Genomic DNA, 9,014 nt, shown 5'->3' on the forward strand with positions numbered 1-9,014 from the left:
ATATGATGTGGAGCGTCTTTTCATATGCTTATTTGCCATTTGTGTATCTTCTTTGGTAATGCATATGTTAAGGTCTTTGGCACTTTTTTATTTTATTTTATTTTATTTTTGGTGGCTGGCCAGGACAGGAATCAAACCCTAACCTTGGTGTTATCAGCACCATGCTCTAACCAACTGAGCTAACCAGCCAGGCCTAAATCGGATTTTTTGTTTTCTTGTTGTTGAGTTGCAGTTCTTTGTATATTTTGTATAACAATCCTTCATCAGATGTGTATTTTGCAAATATTTTCTCCCAGTTTGTGGCTTGTCTTCTCATTCTCTTGATATCTGCTTAATTTTGAAAAAAATAAAAACAGAGGATAGTTAAAACCACAAATATGATAAAATTAATTACCTACAAGAGGTAGGGAAGGGAGAATAGAATGGAAGGAATTGGGAAGGGAGTGGCATTCCTCAATATATTTTTTGTATAATTTTGACTTTTAGAAGAATTCCAATGTTTTATATATTCACAAATTAAATTAATTCAACAAAAATTAAAAGGAAAAAAACCCAAATGCAAACAGAAACAAATAAAACCAACTGTGTTTATATGAGTAATATATCTACACAGAAAGGAGAGGAGTCCCTTGAACTATTTTTATCAGATTTTTTTTTCTTTTCTTTTTTTTTTTTTTTGGTGGCTGGCCAGTTTGAACCCTACACCTTGGATTTGTTTTGTTTTTCATAGTGGTATGGGTGTGGCCATTCTGCAATTGCTATTTTACATGTACTATAAGATTAAAAAAAAAATAAGTAAATATTTTTGGGAGCCAGAGTTCTTTCTTTGAAGAAGGGAAACATAAACATGGAATGCAGAAAGTAAAGGTAGAACCCTATGATGCAGGATCAGAATTGGAAGTTACCAGTATGAACTCAAATATATAGAGAGATATAGATATATATTCTTTTTTTCTCCTAGCTCTGTCTACTGCAAGGGCACAGAGCTATGGCACCCCAGTAGCAATGAGCATACCTGTACCCAGATCTTAATTTCTAACTACCATTCCCCACTAAAAGGAATCTTGGTTCCTTGGAAAAATGGTTGATTCTAGAGCTGCTGCAGAGAAGGTACAGGTGTGCTTGGAACATCTAGCTGTACCAGAAAGAAAGAAAATAATCCAAAAAAACTGATGGCGGAAAAAGGTATCCAGACACAGGTACCAGCTTAAAGACGGCCAAATGTGTGTTCATTTCAGCATCAAAATAAATGAGAACGGTAATGGAATGAAACCCATTAAATAAAATAGGAATCCATGGGTACAAACCGATCATAAAAAGATACAGATAAACAAATAAATGAGAAGGGAGGCTTCTCTCTACAGTTGAATGCAAGTGGATGTACATGGAAGAAAGTGCTGGAGATGAAAGTCACCATTCTACAGCCATCAGAGTAAAGACAAGTGCAGTTTAGAGCCCTCCAGCATGCTAAATCTACATATTAACACTATATTGTTCCAGCCTGGGACCCACAACCATGATTTAAACACAAGGATACATCAGACAAATCCAAATTGACAAACGTGAAACACCGAGTCTGAGAAATTGTTCCAGATTAAAGGAAAGTAATGTAATGTGATGACTAAATGCAGTAGAGAACTCTGGACTAGATCCTCTACTAGAGGGGAGAACGGATGCCCTAATGGACATTATTGGTATTCTTATCAAACAGGAAAAAAAAAAAAAAAAAAGGAATAAACATTGCATCAAGTTAAATTTTTTAAATTTGATAACTGTACCATGATTATAGTGAAGAATATTCTTGTTCTTAGGAAATACTAAGGTATTAAGGGGCATAATCTGGTTAGATACGGATTTGGTAACACCAAAGACAAGGGTTTGGATCCCCTTATCAGCCAGCCGCCAAAAAACAAAAAGAAAAAGAGGGAGGGATAGTATGCAATCTACCTTCAAGTGATTTACAAAAAATAAGTAATTACACTCATGTACAGACACGTATATGATGCGCTGATGAATAGAAAGGTAAAAAATGAGAGCAATCGGTGACTCTAGGTAAAGAGTATATGAGATCTCCTTGCACTATCCTTGTAACTTTTCTAAAAGCTTAAAACTATTTCAAAATAGAGTTAAATACACACACACAACACACACAGGGTACTTCAAAAAGCTCATGATAAAATAGAGTGAAAAGATAATACTAATCTTTCCAGGAACTTTTTGAAGATCCCTCGTGTCTGTGTGTGTGTGTGTGTGTGTGTGTGTGTGTGTGTAAACTAAAACAAGGAAACAAAAATGTTTGCGTGACCATGAAGGAAAAAATTAACATGGCAACAACTCCCAAACTAATTTCTGTAGAGACTGTCTTCTGGCCAAGATCAAGTTACAGTCTCAACTAAAGAGAGACTTGAAATGTAACAACATACTGCACTTTGGAGTTTTTTTCATAACATCTTAGCATTAAAGAATTCAAAAGAAGTAAAACTTAAGAAATACTAAATGGATCTAGATATTGCTTTAAGAGATGGTGAAAATAACACTATAAATTATAAAGATTTATATGATAAAATATTTTTAATATTTTCTGGGACAAAATATTATAGGTAACTCCTTTACAATGCTTGAACATAACATAAAATTTATGACTCATTTCTGAATCTGAGTATTGCTTTAAACATATTAGTAAGAATTTCTAATATTACTATTAGAGCAAAATTTCTCCAAGTTGAAATTAACTATTATTATTATTATTTTTTTTAATGACCGGTAAGGGGATCTTAACCCTTGACTTGGTGTTGTCAGCACCACGCTCTCCCAAGTGAGCCACGGACAAGCCCTAAAATTGAAGTAAACTTTTTAAAGATTTCAGAATAACAATGATTCAAGAAAGGTCAATTAATTTGGCATTACTGGCAACAGAACATGCAAGATGAGAAATTTTTATTATAACAGCATAATTAAGGATTTTGCTGAATTGAAGGCAAGAAAAATTAATTTTATGGAATAAAATATTAAATAATGTATTAATTGTATATGACTTTATTACCCATCCAAACATTGCCTGCCAGTCCATCATGAGAACAACCAGGCTATAATATATGTAATAATAACAAAGTTAATCTATCATGGATATTTTGTTGACTTTGAGTCATACGAAAACCACAGCCTTACATATTTTTTCATTTTGTCGTTAGAAGGTATATTTGTCAAGGTAGAAGGAGCATACTTAACAGTAAGTGACTGGCTGGTTAGCTCGGTTGGTTAGAGCATAGTGTTGATAATACCAAGGTCAAGGGTTCAGATCCCTGTACTGGCCAGCTGCCAAAAAAAACAAAAACAAAAACAAAAAAAACCCAGTAAAACAAAAGTTAGTTAAATTTCAAATATTTAGACATATGATATGTGTGCCTTCATTTATAACCTGCCCTGGCCCCACAAATATTAGGGTGGGCCTATTCTTTCCAACCCTCTTTAGGCAGCTACTTTTATTTGTTTTTTATCTTTTCATTGCTTATATTTGAAAGTATAATTAAAGATGTATAATATATAAAATGTCCATCCTTTTTTACACAAAAGGTAGCATTCTATATATGGCATTCTATACCTAGATTTTAAATTTAAAATTGTATTCTGGCAATCACTCCGTATCAGTGTATATTGTTCTTATTCTTTTAACAACTGTGTAGTACTCCACTGCATGGAGTTTATGCAAGTATTGTTTTCCAAGAACTCAGCATCTCGCCTCAAGCTGGATATGGGAAGAAGCAGAGGCTGCCAAGAGGACCTCAGTCACATGTGGGTGACATAAGGGAAGATCCCCCCCCACACTTATCTCTCATTCTAGTGTGGGATTATTATGATCAAATGAATGGGCTTGTTGGAGATCAGAATAAGGCCACACCCTGCGTGGAGGAGGCAACCTGCCCAGAAGAGATTGGATGTTTCCAACCTCGTCACCCAAGGGAGAGGGGGGACCTTGAAAGGAAACAAAACCTTAAAAAGTGGGGCCTTTGGTTCTGTCCCGCTGGGGCCTGAATTCTAATGGATTTAAACTGGCTTGTGGTTGTTCCCTTACTTAAAATCATTCATGTACAACCTGTTTCTGTTAATAAATTACCATGGTTTACAAATCCTCAGTAATCTGGCCTCATCCCTCACTAACCTCATTCTTCTCTTACAAGATACTAACCAACTGCTAGTAGTCCCCTGCACAGAGTGTGTGCTGTGGATTGAATTTCCTCCCAAAACTCATTGAAGCTTGACCCAAAACTCACTGAAGCTTAACAGTGCTAAGAGGGGTGGAAGTCCAATTACGGTATTTGGAAGGGCCTTTAAGAGCTGATTAGATTGAGGACTGTGCCCTCGTGAATGGATTGATCCATTCATGGAGTAATGGGCGTGGTTCTGATGTCTTTTTAAGGAGGGCAAGTGAGAAGGTCAACTCGCTCTTGCTCAATCCATTTCTCTTGCCATGTGATGCCCTGCATTGCTCTGGAGAGTCACTACCAAGAAGAAGGCCCTCACCAGATGTGTTCCCTGGACCTTGGACTTCTCAGCCTCCATACTGTAAGAAAGAAATTTCACTTCTTTACAAATTACCCAGTTCAGGTATTCTGTTATGATCAACAGAAAGAGACTAATACAGTGTGCTATGTCACACTTTACACAGCACATCCCACACCCAACACCCCATTTGCCCGCCCTACCATTCATCCCTTAAAATGAAACTAGGTGTCCCAAGAAGCCTTCTTTGACCACCCTGGGCTGAGTTAAGTAACTGTTTTATGTGCATATTTGCACCCTGGTACTTGGCACATTGTATTATAAATGTTAAACTTGTCTGTACCCCTCACAAAGGTGCACATTTCTCAAGCACATGGACCTTGTCTTAATTATCATCCCATCTCCAGCCCCCAGCTTTGTGGTACCTGACAGTAGTGCTATATCTCAAGGCACAATAGACATATGAACAGTTATGGAACAAAGAGAAGGAAACCACTAACATTCACCTCAAACCCTCTCCATCCACATGTCACCTCTAGTTTTGCTACAGTGCTGTCATCAGTCAGGATGAAGTGAAATGAGACCCAAGAGTCTGGCCTCTGCACCTCATCCATCCTGCTTTTCAGTGTCCCCATCCTCCCACCTACTCAAGATGAGGGAACAATTCAAACTAGGAGCACCAGGGGGCGTTCTGAGGCCAAGAAGAAATGAAGAAACCATGGTAGACTCAAATTCCAAGTTCATCATATCATTTTGCCATTGCTCAGGAACTTGCAGTGGCTCCCCATTGCCTCCCCATCTGAAGATCCAAGCTCTTCCTCCGTAACCTAACCCCACCTCATCTTCCCAAGCTCCCACATGCATGCACCCTCTACCCTATTGAATTGCTAGTTAACCATGTAACACTCTTCATTGAGTACCAGTTGTTTGCATAAGGGTGGTGCCAAGGCATGATGGTATAACTAAAGTTTTCCTCAAGGCACTCCAAGTAAACACAAGATGGAAATGAAAATAGTGGGCTTGGTTCTGGCCAGTTAGCTCACTTGGGAGAGTATGGTACTGGTGACAACATGGTCAAGGGTTCAGATCCCCATACCGGCCAGCCAAAAAAAAAAAAAAAAAAAAAATGGTGGGTTTGCTATGCAAATATAATTTCCAGACAAGTCAACTAGCTTCCTCGCCAACCCCATGTTCTAGCCAGATGGCTGCTTTGAAACTCTTCTTACACAGAAATTCTGCTGTCACCACTGCACGTGCCTCTTTCTGTGGTCCCATCCCTCTCTATTCGCTTGTGCCATTTCCCCTATCAGGAATGACTGTTCCTCACTCCTCCCCCTTCTAAACCTGACCTTTCATTGAAGCCTCTGCATTTCCAGAAATACTTTCCTGGCTAGTGCAGGCCTGAAGTCCACACTGACACTGCCTTTTCTGTATCCCTGATGTGCTTCCTGTTTACACCACACGATTCAGCTCCTAATTCAGCTATAATTATTACAGGTAGAGTGCACAGGTCTTGGAGTTAGATAAATTTTGGTTCAAATTTTAGTTCCTTGGTGTGATGAAGAAGTTCTGGAACTAGATAGTGGTAGTAGTTGCACAACATTGTGAATGCACTTACTACCACTGAATTGTACATTTTCAAGTGGTTAAAATGGTAAATGTGCCTTTACCACAATTTTTTAAAATGTAGTTCCATTGCTCACAGGCTACGTGACTTTATTTTTCTTTTTTTCCTTTTTTTTTTTGTCTTTTTTACTGACCGGTAACGGGATCGCAACCCTCGGTGTCGCGGCCGCACCGCACTCAGCCAGTGAGCGGGAACCGGTCTCCACATGGGATCCGAACCCTCGGCGGGAGTGCCCCCGCGCTCTCAAGCAGCGCCCTCTGCAGTGCGCCACCGGGCCGGCCCTGGGCTACGTGACTTTAGGTCATGTTGTACAAATATTAGGTATGAGTAGCTTCTTCCCTTATTCAGAGCACTGCCATGTCCCCGCTGAACAGTCACTGGTCAGGGTACTTGCCCAAGATCAGCTAATTAAGTAGCAGGGCTGTCTCAAAGCCACCAATTCCTTCATGGAGCTTACAGCCACAGCGTTTGAGACCAAAGTGGAAGGAGGAGTTTCCAGTGGGACATGGATGGGAAGAGGGGAGAGTACAGCCACCCTCTGACCTAGTTTAGGACTTTTCTGTGACTCCAAATCCTGTGTCCTCTCCACCTTGTGTTCCCTTGTAGCTCCAGCCGCTGGAGTGTGGGGTCCCGGCAGACAGCAGCAGGCCCCTGTCCTGCCTTTCCTCCCACCTCTACCCCAGCATCAGCCGTGGCAACTACAGTGGGGATCCCAGGCCCAGCCTGGAAGGGATGGAACGAGGCTCCCCTCCTCTAGGGCTCCTCTGAGCTCTGTGTGGAAGGGAAAAGGGAAAGTGGACGTGTCCTTCATGGAGGACAGGGGCCAGGAAACCCAGAGCACGGCATCCCCAGGTTTCTCGCAGGCTCTGCTCCTGTGGACCAGCTGGCCTTTCCTCAGGAACAACTCAAAGTCACACTGAAACAGCGCTCTGGGGACATTCCTCTCCCTGGGTGGTGGTATTCTGGGGAGCGGATGAGAACTTCCTCGAGGGGGAGAGGTGTAAATTCCCAGCATCCTGCTCCCCCTCCCGCCATCATTCCTTTTGCTCCAAGTTTAGGCTGGGGGTGGGGAAGTGGGAAAGGGATGAGGCGCTCAGGGGCCAGAGAACCGAGACCCGGCATATCACCGCTGAAAGGAGTGGGTCCCCCAGAGCTGGAGGGAGACCGAGCCGCCCCAAGCCTGTGCCGATGCTGAAATCCTGCCCAGAGGGTCCTACTCTCTCCTTAACCAGAGGTCACAGCCTCACCGCCCACCCGGGAGGCAGCTCCCGAGACTCCCCCTCCCCAGCGCTGCCCTCTCCCCCAATTTGCAGAGGCGGCGGTAGGACAGACTGAATCACTGCCGCGCGCCCGCGCTGGGAAAAGCCTGGAGACCGGATTCGGGGCTTCCGGAGAGCCCCAGGGTCCCCGCCCCGGCCCGCAGCGGCCGCCTGAGCATTTATGGTAATGTTTGGGTTGGTGCGGGCGGCCGGATGCCCCGCCTCCCCGGGCCTCCGCCGGGCAGGACCTCCGGGAGCAGGGCCTACCCGCCTCGCCTGGGTCCCCCGGGGAGAGGACCCGGGTGCTGGAGGGCTGAGGTGGGGCAGGTGGGCTGGCCCTAGGGTCGGACGGGACAAGTCCCTGGTCTGGGGGCTTAGCAGGGCTCGGGACTGGAATAAGAGGGCTGTCTGTGACCCCTCTCAACACACCTCACCTACCCACTGCCGCCCCCTCCCTCTGGCTTAAGGTCCCTGTCCCCAGGATGAGTCCCGATGCGTCCACATCCTCTTTCTCCTTCTCTCCCCCCCACTCCCTGGCAGGGAAGGGGCTGAGAGGAGAGGCCAGCAGCTCCCAGGGGAGTCGCCGGAATGCTGGGAGCCTGGGAACAGACCCTGCCGTCCCTGGGAAAACCAGGCTGTGGGAATCCCACCGTCAGCCCCCTCCCCAGGATGGGCCACCGGATGCCAGAGACTCCAGCTCCCCAATGGGGGGCTTTGTGAGGGTGGAAACCCCCTCCCCTCCCAGCCCCAGCCTAGCTCGACCCCAGAGTTCAGTAGGCCAGCTGTGACGGAGACGCCCCTCCCCCACGCTCCACTCCCCCTGCCTGCTCCAACATAATCCTTGCCATTGTGCCACTCCCCCTCCCGCTCCCCCCTCCTCCTTCTCTGGACCCCTGTACAATGGTGCCTTTGCTGCCTCCAGGGTGGAGATGAACTCACGGTTTTTCCAAGTTTAAAAATAGCCCCCCCATCCTACCAGAAAGCCACCCTCCCCCTCTCCCATGGTGTTGATGGGGTGCCCCTCAATCCAGGCTGTACCTCCTTCCTCTCTCCCTGGGTCAGGTGCGAAGGACATGGGTGAGACTGCGTCCGGCTGAAGTAGGGCTGCTTCCCGCCATTCAACTCTTTCCCCACGTCTTCCACCCAGCCCCCCAGTATCCGGTTTCCTGGCCTGATGATGTCCTCAGCAGTGACTGCCCCCCCCCCACCCTTGTCTTACCCTGTTTTTCACTCCCTCAGCACGATCTCCTCCCAACTCAGACCCCCGTTCTGGAAGACTTCTCCCATTTCCCCTCCAAAGACCCAGACTGGATCCTATCTTCTGCCCAGGCCACGGGGGTTCCCCAACCTCCATAATTGCCAAGATTGCCGGGCCACCCCCTCCACCTCCATCATCACAGCTGCAAACATGTCTTTATCAGCTTCCTTCCTCCTCCCAGCTGGCCTTTCTCATATCCTCCTACTATGCTAGAGCTGAGAGAAGACTCCAAGCGTCAAATCTCACCCCAGTGAGACCCCCTGGGGTAGGCCCATCATTGTCTCTCTTTTTTTTTTTTTTTTTTTTGTCTTTTTTCATGACCAGCAACGGATCGCAACCCTCGGTGTCGCGCCCGCCCCTCGCTCAGCCA

Source organism: Galeopterus variegatus, unplaced genomic scaffold, assembly GCF_000696425.1.
Source record: "Galeopterus variegatus unplaced genomic scaffold, G_variegatus-3.0.2 Scaffold1237, whole genome shotgun sequence".
NCBI lineage: Eukaryota > Metazoa > Chordata > Mammalia > Dermoptera > Cynocephalidae > Galeopterus > Galeopterus variegatus.